General features: G+C 48.4%; 1 protein-coding gene across 1 annotated transcript in view; it reads left to right on the forward strand.

Moving 5' to 3' along the window:
* NBEA (neurobeachin) overlaps positions 1 to 15,118 on the forward strand; it is a 1,994,973-nt gene that overhangs the window by 840,286 nt on the left and 1,139,569 nt on the right.

A 15,118-nucleotide genomic window follows, 5' to 3' on the forward strand; every position in this document is an offset into this window, starting at 1 on the left:
ATATCACCTGCAATTTGGAAGCCCAATCTCCCAGCCTCATAAGGTCCTCAACCATAGGCACTAAATTAGAAAGAAAACCCCTTGTGAATAAGATCTTGTGATTGTTTTATTTAGTAGAAATTGCACCTAACTGGCTGAGGCTCCCTCAGAACAGATTTGGGAATCACTGAGTTAGGTGTTAGGAAAGCTCCTATTTGAAGCTTATTCTAGGTACATACTTATGGAATATCACTTAGCTGGAAACATCTCATTAGCGAATGACACGAGGACAGAGTTTGTCCCATTCCCCACCCCGTCCCTGCAAATTCTGTTAAAATTATTTCTGTTACTGTGGATTTACCATGGATTGCTACAGGTCCCCGTGTCATTCTGTGTTTTGGTGCCTAAATGTTGACACCATGTTATTGAATTGCCCCCTGTTGCATTCTGTTGGCTGTCTGGTTTCCTCTCCTTCATGAGCCATCTATAAGGAATCCTATCAGACTGAGGAGTTCTCAAAAGCTGATCACAGAGGCTCAGGGAACAATGCTACTCTCACAGATGTTTACAAAGATTATTGAAGCAATTATAACTAAGCAACTATCGGTGTGTATAGAACATTTTGATTTGCTTAACTCAGTTGGGATTCAGACAAGACTTCAGTAGAGAGACGTGTTTGGGAACTTTGATCACAGAAATCAAGAGTTTATTAAGATAGGGCCACCAAGCTGAGCTACTTCAATTCAATCTTTCAAGCGCTTTTGACCTGGTGTACCATGACGTTTTAAAAAATATATATCTCTATTATAGTATAGAATGTTCACAAACCATGCGATACAATAATATTTCACATACAAATGCATTGAAAAACAGAAACATGAAATAAAGCAATAACAGCCAAAATCTGAGCATGTAGGTCATGGTTGGACCCGATTTTTATAATAGCTGAACATCCCATACATAGTTTTAACAACTGCTAAACAAAAAAAAATTAATAAAAGGTCAAACAGTCTACTCTAACTCCCCCCCCCCCCCCCCCCCAGCCGAGTCTGTCCTGGTCCCCGGGAATTTTTATATTGTCGCCTCATGGAACAGTATAGACGTCGAGTCAGGTTGTGGGTGTACTGGAATGATTTCTGTTCCCACTGAGCCATCTGGAGCATGACTGCATGCCACTGTCGGTGGTTGGCGCTCTACTACCCAATGGCCCAAAATAACTTTCTTAGCTAATACCAGAGCCAGGCTAATAAAAAGTACCTGATATTCTAGGACCCCCTGGTCCTGTAGAACAACAGCGTCTCCCAGCAACAGCAGTTGGTAGGGCCACTCAGGAGTGGCCTAGTGGAGGAGTGGCCTAGTGGTTTGAGCACCGGTCTTGCAATCCAGAGGTGGCCATTTCAAATCCCACTGCTGCTCCGTGTGATCTTGGGCAAGTCACTTAACCCTCCATTTCCTCAGGTACATTGTGAGCCCTCCTGGGACAGAGAAATATCCAGTGTACCTGAATGTAACTCACCTTGAGCTACTACTGAAAAAGGTGTGAGCAAAATCTAAATTAATAATAATAACAAAATAATAAAGAGATAGACAAAGTACTAGCTCCAACACAGCTATTACTCCATGCCAAAACTCTCGCAACTTCACACATTCCAAGAATTGGTGTATCAGGGTACCTACAGAGCTTTGACACCGCAGGCAAAGATCTTTGTCTCATAAACCCATCTATCGCCCCCCTGGCCCTGGTAATATATGTCCCATGTAACAATTTGAACTGAGTCACTTATCCTGGAGAAGCAGCACTGCATACCCTAGACTGCAAGTGTGCTTTAGCATACCGTCTACAATGGACAAAATCTCATCGGAAATCCTCCTAGTTTTTTTGTATCCTTTGATCCTAACAGTTTGGGAATTCCCATCACTAAGCATATAATCTCTTCTTGGTTGACTGACTGTATCTCCTATATGTATACCCTCCATGGCTGAGTCACCTCATAATGTGAGAGCTATGGCTGCGTCAATAGCCCATTTTTGCTCTTCCTCTATTGAAGACATTTGCAATATGTCTATGTGGTCTTCTACCTACACCTTTACTGTCAGGAGCAATATTCCCAATTGCTTCCTTTCGTATTAGGAAAGGCTAAAGAGGTTAGGGCTCTTCAGCTTGGAAAGATACGGATGAGGGGAGATATGATTGAGATCTACAAAATCCTGAGTGGTGTAGAAGTTAATTGATTTTTTTACTCGTTCCAAATGTACAAAGATGAAGGGACACTCGAGGAAGTTACATGGAAATACTTTTAAAACAAATAGCAAGAAATATTTTTTCCCTCAATGAATAGTTGAGCTCTGGAACTTCTTGCTGGAGGATGTGGTAACAGTGGTTAGCATATCTGGGTTTAGAATAGGTTTGGACAAATTCCTGGAGGAAAAGTCCATAGTCTGCTTTTGAGACAGAAATGGGAAACAATTGCTTGCCACGGGATTTGAAGTATGGAGTGTTGCCACAATTTGGGTTTCTGCCAGGTACTTGTGACCTGGCTTGGCCACTGTTTGGAAAACAGGATACTGGCAAGATGGCGTCTAAGAGAGGAGACGTGATGTGAGAGCTCCAGAAAACCGCAAACGCGTGTTTTGCAAGGGGGCACTTTTTCTCCATTTTTAGATGGGGAAAAGGAAAGGGAAGTCCGGGGTGAAAGCCTCTCCTAACCCCGGAGGTAATCCTGCTCTCAGACAGACGACACTTGACGAATTCAGAACTCCACTACCGGGAGTGCGAAGGCCTGCTTTGATTGATCCTACCTGCTTGTCAGGGGAATCCAGTGCTGAAGCGGCCTGTTTAAGTCCGCTTTTCCAACCTCCACCTCCGAGACCTGGTAGCAGTGTGATGACGCCAGCTGAGCTCCGAAGTGAATTCTCTGAAGCTGGTAATTCTGCCTCGAGGGCTGGGAGAGGGACCTGTTGATTCATCAACCCCACTGGAATTAACATCACAGAGGGTAGAGATGGCTGAGGCCCTCCCTATTTCCTCTACTAAGGGAGCTGCTCCTGAAAGTCCCAGTCTGATGGTAAAACCGGCGGTTGTAACACTCGATGTACTTGGGAAGCTATCCAAGCTCTAAGTGCCTCGCTTCAGCAGGTAAATAACTCATTCAAACAGGAACTATTGGTTTTAAACCAATTTAAATTGTCCTCTAATGAAAAAATTCAAATAAATGAACAAAAAATTGTAACACATGATAGTGAAATAAAAAAATTACAAAGTTCTGTTGGGACTCTTATCCAAGATAGGAATATTCTGGATAAAAGACTGGAATATCTGGATAATCAAACAAGAAAGAACAATCTGAGATTCCTTAAATTTTTTAAATCACCGCTTATTGCTCCGATTGAAATGTTGAGGAAATACTTCACAGAAATATTAGAAATTCCTAAAGAGGTATTTCCTCCAATAGTCAAAGCATTCTATATTACCAGGACTTCTACTTCTGTGGAGACTCAACAACAATTGAATCTATCCGAATTCTTGGAAAGTTCTCTCAAGGCTATCACCGACCGGACAATGTTAATTGTTACATTTGCTTTTGAGACTGACCGAAACAATATTTTGAGATTGTATTTTAAGCACATGTCAGCACTATTCTATGGATCTAAAATACAAATATTCCCTGATCTCAATAGAGAAACTCAGAAAAGAAGAAGACAATTTATGGGTCTGAAATCAAGGATTCTTGAATTGAATGGGTCGTTTCTCTTAAAATTTCCCTGTAGATGCCTGATTTCCTTAAACACTGTTAATTATGCTTTCTTTGATCCTAAAAAACTACAGGACTTTATATTATCACATGAAGACAGAACGGCTGGTAGTAAAGATACCCCCACAGTTTGAACACTGGAAATCGCTAGCTGCCTATTCGCATTCCCCCTCTTAGTTTAATTTTATTTACTTAAATAATTTCTTAGTATCTTGCCAAAGAAATATTGTGGACAAACAAATGTGTAATTTTTTGGTTGATTTATTTTATATTACTAATACTGTGTTATTTCTTTGTTCTCAAAACATTTATTCAATGTAAATGTATTAATGAAACTTATAAATAAAGGGGAAAAAAAAAAGAAAACAGGATACTGGGCTAGATGGAACATTGGTCTGACCCAGTATGGCCAATCTTATGTTCCTTTAGCCAGTTTAGACAAGCAGTCCTGCAGAATCTTTTTACTATTTAAAATCGAACTCCACCCTCTGACCCATTATTTCCACCCACTGCCTACTTAGTGACAAAATTCATCTTCACTGTGAGCAGTGGTGTAGCTACGTGGGGCATTCACCTCAGGACCCCCCTCCCGGCGAACCCGCCCCCGCCGCCGCCTACCTTTACTTTTGCTGGCAGGGGATCCCACTCCCCGCCAGCCGACGTCTTCTCAGTCGCTTCCTGCTCTTCAATTTGTTTGCTGACGTCCTGCATGTAATTGTACGTGCAGGACGTCAGACTCAGAGAACAGAAGTCCTGCACGTACAACGTGCAGGACGTCAGCAAACAAATTGAAGAGCAGGAAGCGACTGAGAAGAAGACGTCGGCTGGCGGGGAGTGGGATCCCCCGCCAGCAAAAGTAAAGGTAGGCTGCAGCGGCGGCAGGTTCACGGCGGGAGGGGGGGGGCGGCAATGTCGGCGGTGGGGGGCGCCACCGGGGGAAGGGCTAAAATGTGCCCCCTCCCCCCGGGCTGTGGACCCCTCCCCCACGGAAGGCTGGCTACGCCCCTGATTGTGAGCTTGATAGCTAGTGAGTCCCACATGTGAGAATATTTTGCCTGCTTGTCCTCCGAGAAAGCTAAGTTACGTACCTGTAGCAGGTGCTCTCCAAGGAGAGCAGGCATATATTCTCAAATCCCTCCTGCCCCCCTCTTGGAGTTGTCTTCTTAGGTTTAACACTGTACTACTGGTCCCACACTCGTGCGTCAGGTGGGAAGGCAGCTGTGTTTGTGCAGTGGGGGCGCTGCCTCAAAGATTTAAAGTGACGATGCACTTAGTTGGTAGCGTCCGCACGGAGCTCTGTGAATCACATCACCTATATGTGAGAATATGTGCTTGCTTTCTTCGGAGAATACCTGCTACAGGTAAGTAACTTAGTATTTTGACACATTTTATTTAAGGATCTTAAAAATCAAACATAGAGCTTTAAATTTATCGCTGTTAGGTACATTATAGTTTTTGCAGGAAGGGTGTGATGTGGTCACGCTGCTTGCTGCCTTCTATCAGTCATGCTACAGCATTCTGAATTAGTTGAAACTGGTGTAAACTCTCTAGTTTCCCCAGTGTACATGGCATTCTCCGAGGACAAGCAGGCTGCTTGTTCTCACTGATGGGTGACGTCCACGGCAGCCCCTCCAATCGGAACACTTTCTAGCAAAGTCCTTTGCTAGTCCTCGTGCGCCGATGCGCACCGCGCATGCGCGGCCGTCTTCCCGCCCGAACCGGCTCGTGCCGGCCAGTCTTCTTTTGTCCGCGCTCGGTACGGTCGTGTTTCGCCGTTCGCGCCCCAAAGTTGACCTCGCGTGTCATTTATCGACTTCGTTAACAAAAAAAAAAAAAAAGGTGTCGAAAGGAGACCTTTATGGTTTTCTCCCTTCCCGTACTTCCAGTCTTTGCCCCGGTAAGTTTTCTTTCGTCGTCGGGGTAGGCCCTATTTAGGCCTCGGGTCGAAGTTTTTCTTCCCCCTATTTTTGCGGTGCCTTTTTCGCCATTTCGAGTTTTGATCTCGCCGGCGCGATTTTTCCGCCCATGACATCGAAGTCTTCCAGCGGCTTCAAGAAGTGCACCCAGTGCGCCCGGGTAATCTCGCTCACTGACAGGCACGCGTCGTGTCTTCAGTGTCTGGGGGCTGGGCACCGCCCTCAGGCCTGTAGTCTGTGTTCCCTTTTACAAAAGCGGACTCAGGTAGCGAGGTTAGCCCAGTGGAACATTTTGTTCTCGGGCTCTTCGTCGGCATCGGCACCGGGAGTATCGACTGCTTCGACGTCGTCGGCGCCTGGACCTTCATCTTCACCCCCGATTGCATCGAGTGCATCGAGGCATCGGCCCTCTGCATCGGGGCGACATCGGAAGGCTGCGTCGGCGTCGGTATCGAGACCTCCTCGGCTGCTGATGTCGTCGGACGGTGGTGCTTCGTCTGGAGTGCAGGTGAGGGCTGTCCATTCCCCTGCTGGTGGCGGTGAGCCTTCGGGTGGGTCTCCCCCCATTCCGAGGGCTCCTGCGGTACAGCCCCCCCGAGACCGACCTCCTTCGGTCTCGGCCCCGAGGAAGCGACGGCTGGATTCTACGTCCTCCTCGTCGGTGCCGGAAAGCTCCGGTGACATGCTTCGTCCCAAGAAGTCGAAGAAGCATCGTCACCGGTCCCCTTCCCATGTCGGCACCGAGAGCTCTGGGTCGCCGAGGGAGTCGGCACCCAGTAGGCATCGGCACCGAGAGGACCGCTCGCCCTCTGTTCAAGAGGTGTCGATGCGCTCCCCTTTGGACAGCCCGGAACAGCCTCCACACCCGGAGCAGACTCTGATATCGACGCCTGCATCGGCTTCCATGCCTTTTTCTACAGCCGCTCTGAACGAGAGTCTCCGGGCCGTTCTCCCAGAGATTCTGGGAGAGCTGTTGCGCCCTACCCCTCCGGTACCGGGGGTGCTTGCGCCACCGGTACCGTCGAGCGAGGCGCCGGCTGGCCCATTGTCCGGGGTGAGGTCTCCGACATCGGTGCCGCTTGCGGTACCGACTGTGGTAGCCTCCCAGGAAGGCTCCCCGACTACGTCGGCGGAGGGAGCTTCACCGGTGCGGGCGAGGGAGTCTACCTCTCGACGCTCCCACCGTGACCGTGGTTCCACGGAGTCGAGCCGGGCACGGTTGCAGACACAGGTCCGTGAACTTGTGTCTGACACCGATGGTGAGGCCTCGTGGAAAGAGGAAGAAGACATCAGATATTTCTCTGACGAGGAGTCTGAGGGTCTTCCTTGCGATCCCACTCCCTCTCCTGAAAGACAGCTTTCCCCTCCTGAGAGCCTGTCTTTCGCTTCCTTTGTCAGGGAGATGTCTACGGCCATCCCCTTCCTGGTGGTTGTGGAGGACGAGCCCAGGGCTGAAATGTTTGAGCTCCTGGACTATCCTTCTCCACCTAAGGAAGCGTCCACAGTACCCATGCATCATGTCCTCAAAAAGACATTGCTGGCGAACTGGACCAAGCCATTAACTAATCCCCACATTCCCAAGAAGATCGAGTCCCGGTACCGGATCCATGGGGACCCAGAGCTGATGCGCACTCAGTTGCCTCACGACTCTGGAGTTGTGGATTTGGCCCTAAAGAAGGCCAAGAGTTCTAGAGAACATGCTTCGGTGCCCCCGGGCAAGGACTCTAGAACCTTGGACTCCTTTGGGAGGAAGGCTTACCATTCTTCTATGCTCGTGGCCAAAATTCAGTCCTACCAGCTCTACACGAGCATACATATGCGGAACAATGTGCGGCAGTTGGCGGGCTTGGTGGATAAGCTCCCCCCTGAGCAAGCCAAGCCATTTCAGGAGGTGGTCAGGCAGCTGAAGGCGTGCAGAAAATTCCTGGCCAGAGGGGTGTATGACACCTTTGATGTTGCGTCCAGGGCCGCTGCTCAAGGTGTGGTGATGCGCAGACTCTCATGGCTGCGTGCCTCCGACCTGGAGAATAGAATCCAGCAGCGGATTGCGGACTCGCCTTGCCGTGCGGATAATATTTTTGGAGAGAAAGTCGAGCAGGTGGTAGAGCAGCTCCACCAGCGGGACACCGCTTTCGACAAGTTCTCCCGCCGGCAGCCTTCAGCCTCTACCTCTACAGGTAGAAGATTTTTCGGGGGAAGGAAGACTGTTCCCTACTCTTCTGGCAAGCGTAGGTACAATCCTCCTTCTCGACAGCCTGCGGCCCAGGCTAAGCCCCAGCGCGCTCGCTCTCGTCAGCAGCGTGCGACTCAGCAAGGCCCCTCGGCTCCCCAGCAAAAGCAAGGGACGAGCTTTAGACTGGCTCCAGCAGAGCATAGCTGACGTCCAAGTGCCAGGCGACCTGCCAGTCGGTGGGAGGTTGAAAGCTTTTCACCAAAGGTGGCCTCTCATAACCTCCGATCAGTGGGTTCTCCAAATAGTCCGGCAAGGATACACCCTCAATTTGGCCTCAAAACCTCCAAATTGTCCACCGGGAGCTTAGTCTTACAGCTTCCAGCACAAGCAGGTACTTGCAGAGGAACTCTCCGCCCTTCTCAGCGCCAATGCGGTCGAGCCCGTGCCATCTGGGCAAGAAGGGCTGGGATTCTATTCCAGGTACTTCCTTGTGGAAAAGAAAACAGGGGGGATGCGTCCCATCCTAGACCTAAGGGCCCTGAACAAATATCTGGTCAAAGAAAAGTTCAGGATGCTTTCCCTGGGCACCCTTCTCCCCATGATTCAGCAAAACGATTGGCTATGCTCTCTGGACTTGAAGGACGCCTACACGCACATCCCGATACTGCCAGCTCACAGACAGTATCTGCGATTTCAGCCGGGCACATGTCACTTCCAGTACTGTGTGCTACCCTTTGGGCTCGCCTCTGCGCCCAGAGTGTTCACCAAGTGCTTGGCTGTAGTAGCAGCGGCACTTCGCAGACTGGGGGTACACGTGTTCCCCTATCTCGACGATTGGCTGGTGAAGAACACATCCGAGGCAGGAGCCCTGCAGTCCATGCAGATGACTATTCGCCTCCTGGAGCTACTGGGGTTTGTGATAAATTATCCAAAGTCCCACCTTCTCCCAGTGCAGAAACTCGAATTCATATTAGCTCTGCTGAATTCTCGGACGGCTCGCGCCTATCTCCCAGAGACGAGAGCCAACAACTTGTTGTCCCTCGTCTCGCGGGTGCGAGCGTCCCAGCAGATCACAGCTCGGCAGATGTTGAGATTGCTGGGCCACATGGCCTCCACAGTTCATGTGACTCCCATGGCCAGCCTTCACATGAGATCTGCCCAATGGACCCTAGCTTCCCAGTGGTTTCAGGCTGCTGGGGATCTAGAAGACGTGATCCACCTGTCCACCAGTTTTCTCAAATCCCTGTATTGGTGGACGATTTGGTCCAGTTTGACTCTGGGACGTCCTTTCCAAATTCCTCAGCCACAAAAAGTGCTGACCACGGATGCGTCTCTCCTGGGGTGGGGAGCTCATGTCGACGGGCTTCACACCCGAGGAAGCTGGTCCCTCCAGGAACGCGATCTGCAGATCAATCTTCTGGAGTTACGAGCGATCTGGAACGCTCTGAAGGCTTTCAGAGATCGGCTGTCCCATCAAATTATCCAAATTCAGACAGACAACCAGGTTGCCATGTATTACGTCAACAAGCAGGGGGGCACCGGATCTCGCCCCCTGTGTCAGGAAGCCGTCAGCATGTGGCTCTGGGCTCGCCGTCACGGCATGGTGCTCCAAGCCACATATCTGGCAGGCGTAAACAACAGTCTGGCCGACAGGATGAGCAGGATTATGCAACCTCACGAGTGGTCGCTCAATTCCCGTGTAGTGCGACAGATCTTCCAGGTGTGGGGCACCCCCTTGGTAGATCTCTTCGCATCTCGAGCCAACCACAAAGTCCCTCAGTTCTGTTCCAGGCTTCAGGCCCACGGCAGACTGGCATCGGATGCCTTCCTCCTGGACTGGGGGGAAGGTCTGCTGTATGCTTATCCTCCCATACCTCTGGTGGGGAAGACTTTGTTGAAACTCAAGCAAGACCGAGGCACCATGATTCTGATTGCTCCTTTTTGGCCGCGTCAGATCTGGTTCCCTCTTCTTCTGGAGTTGTCCTCAGAAGAACCGTGGAGATTGGAGTGTTTTCCGACCCTCATCACACAGGACGAAGGGGCGCTTCTGCATCCCAACCTCCGGTTCCTGGCTCTCACGGCCTGGATGTTGAGAGCGTAGACTTTGCCTCTTTGGGTCTGTCAGAGGGTGTCTCCCGCATCTTGCTTGCTTCCAGGAAAGATTCCACTAAGAGGAGTTACTTCTTTCTATGGAGGAGGTTTGCCGTCTGGTGTGACAGCAAGGCCCTAGATTCTCGCTCTTGTCCTACACAGACCCTGCTTGAATACCTTCTGCACTTGTCTGAGTCTGGTCTCAAGACCAACTCTGTAAGGGTTCACCTTAGTGCAATCAGTGCATACCATTACCGTGTGGAAGGTAAGCTGATCTCAGGACAGCCTTTAGTTGTTTGCTTCATGAGAGGTTTGCTTTTGTCAAAGCCCCCTGTCAAGCCTCCTACAGTGTCATGGGATCTCAATGTCGTTCTCACCCAGCTGATGAAACCTCCTTTTGAGCCACTGAATTCCTGCCATCTGAAGTACTTGACCTGGAAGGTCATTTTCTTGGTGGCAGTTACTTCAGCTCGTAGAGTCAGTGAGCTTCAGGCCCTGGTAGCCCAGGCCCCTTACACCAAATTTCATCATAACAGAGTAGTCCTCCGCACTCACCCTAAGTTCTTGCCAAAGGTTGTGTCGGAGTTCCATCTGAACCAGTCAGTTGTCTTGCCAACATTCTTTCCCCGTCCTCATTCCTGCCCTGCTGAACGTCAGCTGCACACATTGGACTGCAAAAGAGCATTGGCCTTCTATCTGGAGCGGACACAGCCCAACAGACAGTCCGCCCAATTGTTTGTTTCTTTTGATCCCAACAGGAGGGGAGTGGCTGTAGGAAAACGCACCATATCCAATTGGCTAGCAGATTGCATTTCCTTCACTTACGCCCAGGCTGGGCTGGCTCTTGAGGGTCATGTCACGGCTCATAATGTTAGAGCCATGGCAGCGTCGGTAGCCCACTTGAAGTCAGCCACTATTGAAGAGATTTGCAAAGCTGCGACATGGTCATCTGTCCACACATTCACATCTCATTACTGCCTGCAGCAGGATACCCGACGCGACAGTCGGTTCGGGCAGTCAGTGCTTCAGAATCTGTTCGGGGTTTAGAATCCAACTCCACCCCCCTAGGCCCATGTTTGTTCTGTTCCAGGCTGCACTCTCAGTTAGTTGGTAAATTTTTTAGGTCAATCTCAGTTATGTCCTCGCCGTTGCGAGGCCCAATTGACCATGGTTGTTGTTTTGAGTGAGCCTGGGGGCTAGGGATACCCCATCAGTGAGAACAAGCAGCCTGCTTGTCCTCGGAGAAAGCGAATGCTACATACCTGTAGAAGGTATTCTCCGAGGACAGCAGGCTGATTGTTCTCACAAACCCGCCCGCCTCCCCTTTGGAGTTGCGTCTTCCCTTCTCTTTGTCTTGCTACATATGAGACTGGCCGGCACGAGCCGGTTCGGGCGGGAAGACGGCCGCGCATGCACGGTGCGCATCGGCGCGCGAGGGCTAGCAAAGGACTTTGCTAGAAAGTGTTCCGATTGGAGGGGCTGCCGTGAACGTCACCCATCAGTGAGAACAATCAGCCTGCTGTCCTCGGAGAATACCTTCTACAGGTATGTAGCATTCGCTTTACAGTAGTCCAGTCGGGATGGCATGGCATGGACTACTGTTGTCAGATTCAGTTTTTTCAATATGTGGAGAGAGTCTTCAAAGTTACCATAGATGATAGAGATAATTTCTAAAGGTTGTTTGCATTTGCGGGATCAGAGTGAGTGATTGAGTCCAGCATTATCCCAAGATTGCTGACCTGTGATGTTAGGGGGGGGGGGGGGGGGGAGGTTATACTTCCCAAAAGTTATTTTGAAGTCAGGTATCTGTTTTGCTTGGGCTCAGGCAGACTTTGCCCATTCCTGAGTTGCAGTTAGACAGGCAGTCTGTTTACTCAGCTATAAGTATATCTGGTATGAGTAATTGTACTGATGTAGAATTTTGTGTGCATTGACTGAAGCAGATCAGCCAGAGGTTTGAGGTATATATTAAGAAAAACAGAAGGCAATATATATCCCTGTGGCACCCCGCAGCTCAACTATAGCACAGCATCACCTTGAGTACTGGACATAACTAATTGTTATCTGTCTGACAAATAGGATTTGAACCATATGAATACTGTGCACAGACTGAATACTGTATATGCTTAGAAAATTGTGCGGAGTTGTCACACTAGTCATGTGCTGCTGTCTGTGCCAGCTTTCTGCACTGGACCCTCAGTGAGCATCTTTATACTTTTGACAAATCTGTGTTAACTATTTCCAGGTCCTTTTCTCCTTCTTTTTCAAGATACATGCTTCCATATTAATACTGTTGGTCTGTCTAGCAAGCTGAACAAATTTCTTAGATCTCAGTGTAGTCCAGATCTGGCATTAGCTGCTCACATTCTCTCTCTCTCTCTCTCCTTCCAGATGGCCAGCCCTAGCCTTTACTTCTGTGAATTTACCTGATATAGGTTCAGATCATTTTGCAATTGTTCAGACAGTGTACATAAGCTCCACAGGTATCTTGGATTTCATGGCAAGAACATTATCCAGAGTAATAGAAAATTCACAGTCTGGACATACAAGGTCACCAGAATCAACCTTTTTCTATGTTTGTATTTAATTCAGACTTTGCACAACAGATAATAGCACATCTCTGTAATACAAGATGTTCTCAAACTGTTTTCCAGATCCATTGTCATTGCATTAAACAATTAATCACAGAACTAAAAAGAAACTACTGTCATTCTTAACAGCCTCCTCTTGAGGACCTTTCTTTCATCACCTTTGTCAGGTTATTCCATTTAAGTTGGAGGCCAAGGATGAACCCATGGCAGAAATGTTAGACATCCTCCACTTTGATGCCCGGCTATGGAAGTTGTGACAGTGCCAGATCATGGCATCCTTAAGGTGGTACAGATGAGACAGTGGGAGATCCCCCTTTCTGTATAACCTATTTATAAGAAGACCGAAAGGCTCTTGGGTTCAATAAGCTCTAGCTGCTGCACTACTGTGTGATAATTGAATCAGCCCTCATAGGAGCCTTACTAGATACAGTTCAGGCCTGGGCCCTTCTCCCAGACCAGCACCAAGAAGCACTAGACCATGTTGTGCTGCAGGTTTGCCATAGCCAGCAGGTCACAGCTCAGCAGATGTTGAGATTATTGAGCCACATTTCCTGCACCATCCATGTGACATACATGATTCATCTCCACGTGAGAATGTCCCAGTGGACCCTAGGATCCCAATGGTTGCAGGCCTGCAAAAATCTCTCTTGGGGTGGACTATTAGGTCCAATTTGACATAGGAATGTCCCTTCTAAATAACTCAATCCTCAAGACATTGATGACGGATGTGTCCAACCTTGGGTGGGGATCTTGTGTGGATAGGTTTCTTGTTCAAGGTGATTCAGGCAGTGTGGTATACTCTAAGGGTTTTCAGATATCAGCTAATGCACTAAATTATACTCATTAAGCAGACAACCAGTTTGCAATGTACTATATCATCAAGCAGAGAGGGGCTGGATCATAGCTCTTGTGTGAGGAATCTCTCTCATCATTGACCTGGGCATCCATGCACAGCACAGTGCTCAGGGCCACTTACCGGGCCAAGAAGATCAACAGTCTGTCAGACTGGCTGAGCAGAGTGAACTGGACGAGTGGTCTCTCGATGTGGGCTTAGCCTGGAGGATCTTCCAAGAGTGTGGCACCCCCTTGGTGGATCTCTTTTCCATTCATCTCAACAACAAGGTCCTTCAACACTGTTTCAGACTGAGATCACATGGCAGACTAGCATTGGATGCCTTTTTCCTTCATTGGGGGACAGGTCTCCTGTATGCATATCCTCTCATAACCTCTCATAGCAAATAAAAACTAGCTGAAACTCAAGCTGGACAGGGTGACCATGATCCTCATCGCACATTACTGGCAAAGGCAAATATAGTTCCCTCTATTTCTGTTTTTTTTTTTTCCTTCAGAGACGATGGAGACTGGACTGTTTTCTGACCCTCATCACCCAAAATGATGGATCACTTCTACACCCAACATTCAGACCCGGCTCTCATGGCTCAGATGTTGAGAGTGTAGAAATTGACTCTCTTCACTTGCATGAAGATTCCTTTAAGAGGTCATACAGTTTGAAATGGAAGAGGTTTGCTGTCTGATGTGAGGGCAAGGTCCTTGATCCTTTTTCTTGTCCTACAAAAGTCCTACAAAAATACATTCTTGAGTACCTTCTGCACTTGTCAGAGTCAAGACTTATTAACTTTGTACGGGTTCACCACAGTTCAATTGGTGATCACCTTCAGCGTGTGGAAGATAAGCCCACCTCTCTATAGCCTTTTGTTCGATTCATGAGAGGGTTGCTGTTACTCAAGCCCCCTACCAAACCTCCCACAATGTCATAGGATCTCAATGTTGTTCTCACCCAGCTGATGAAAGCTTCATTTGAGCCACTTGATACTTGCCACCTGAAGTTTATGACCTGAAATGGTTTTATTCCTGGTGACAGTCGCTTCAGCTAGTAGAGTGAGTGAAATCCAGGCTCCAGTAGCTGATTTACCTCACTCACAATTTCTTCACAACAGTGTAGTTCACTGCACACATCCAAAGTTCCTTTCTAACCATATTGGAGGTCCATCTGAACCAATCTGTTGTTCTGCCAGCGTTCTTCCCAAAACCCCATTCGCATCCCAGTGAAAGCACATTTGCTTACTTGTTGGCCTATCTGGAGTGGACTAAGACCCATAGATAGTCCATCCAGATTTTTGTTTCATTTAACTCTTAACTTTTTTCCAATTCATTAGCAGACTGTGGGGCTCATTTTTGAAAAACATCCAAAAATTGTCATAAACCACTATTTTGATGGATTTCTTCCAGAAATGTCCAAATTGGTATTTTTGAAACTTATTTTGCAGATGTTTATCTATGCATTTCATCTGCAATGCGTCCAAATCACAAAGGAGCATGTTGGGGGCATTTCAAAGGTGGGATTAGGGAGGGTTTAGGGCAACGGTGTGCTGGAGCTGGCTCATATGAGACATTTGTTAATTTTTAAAGAATTTTGGGAGCTGGTTGTTAAACTTAACTTTAACAACCGGCTTCCAAAAGTTGGGCTTGTGTCTCTTATCTGCATTGTTGACCTCCTCCTCCTCCTCCCCTGTTGCTTTTTCCAGTGGCATAGCTACAGGGGGCCTCGTGGCCCAGGCCCCTCCCATTTCTGTCTGGTTCCCTCAACAATAGTGG

Source organism: Microcaecilia unicolor, chromosome 4, assembly GCF_901765095.1.
Source record: "Microcaecilia unicolor chromosome 4, aMicUni1.1, whole genome shotgun sequence".
Classification (NCBI taxonomy): domain Eukaryota; kingdom Metazoa; phylum Chordata; class Amphibia; order Gymnophiona; family Siphonopidae; genus Microcaecilia; species Microcaecilia unicolor.